Here is a 1,295-nt window from a genome sequence, read left to right as displayed (position 1 = left end):
TCTCAAATATCTTACAACATTAGTTTCAAAACAAAGTACTTAGAGCCAGAGGGATACCTTTTTTTTCTAGGTTGAAATATATACGAAGTGTTTTTTTTTTCCACAAAAAAGAGCGACCACTAAAAACATCATGGATACATAGTAGACCCCCTGATACAAGATGAAGAAGCTAATCTATTAATATATGCAAGGAAGTTGGTAAAAGAAGTCTTTCTTGCCATAGCATGAGCAACTGAAGTTTTTCTTCAATTAAGTTCTTCAGATATCTAAACTTAAGTTAGTGTTTAGATCTATACATTGGTTCTTCTAGCTAATGTTTCTTTTGGTTACTCTAATGCCTTCAACATCTTCTATCGCATTAGAAAATAGAATAGTTGTTAGTATTCCTTGTGACACTAGCAATATAAGACCTCTGATGATTTCTCATAGTTCAGCTTCACCTAAGGAGATTGTAATGCAATGTTGTTCTTCTGCAATGAAGATATTGAAATGGTGAGAGGATAAATATAAACCTGTTGTAATTGACTTGTGAAACCATTGCCAAAGCATGCATGGTATCAAAGAGTTCTTTTCTCTATACTACTCAGACATCAAATTAACACCTAAGGGATAATATTGGTTTGCTTTGATACAAACATCATGAGGATTAGGGGTTTTCTTTTTCCCTTAATTCCTTAAATAAGACTTCATTACGCGTGTCCCTTATGCTACGCAAGATAGCCAAAATTCTTGCTAGACAAATCTTCTTCATGTGTTTGCTTCCTTCACTCCTTTGATACCATCATTCTAGAATATTTGAAGATTTTAATTGAAGAAAAGCTTCTGGATAAACACTAACTTAAGCTTGGATATCCATATAGCTTTAGAGAATACACACACAAACACACAAAGAATAGGTGCCTCATTTGTATTTCGGTAGTTAAGTCACAAAAAGAGTAGGCCACATCATCCCGTTGTCTACAAGTCCAACTTGCAACCTTTAAAGTATTGGAGAGCAATTTCATCAAAATATTTGGTACCTATGGGGAACTTGAAGTGACCATAGTCGCTCCCATGAAGTTGTTGGTTGAAGATTTACAGCTAGGTTAGCTGTAATGGTTCTATATGCCGAGAGGACAAAGAACTCCCCATTGCTTTTACTCTTCCATAGCAATTTGTCCTCCATCATACCATGCATTGTTGCGACTTGGGATGTTGAGGAGGCTTCAACTATGTAATCATTAAAAATGAGGCAGGAGACCATAATTCCATCCGCCATTTTGCATAGGCGTGTACAATCGGTCAGTTCGGTTTAA

This window comes from Nelumbo lutea, chromosome 1 (genome assembly GCF_056320005.1).
Source record: "Nelumbo lutea isolate HS-2025 chromosome 1, American lotus-T2T, whole genome shotgun sequence".
NCBI classification, from domain to species: Eukaryota; Viridiplantae; Streptophyta; class Magnoliopsida; order Proteales; family Nelumbonaceae; genus Nelumbo; species Nelumbo lutea.
Note: the sequence above shows the minus strand (reverse complement) of the source record.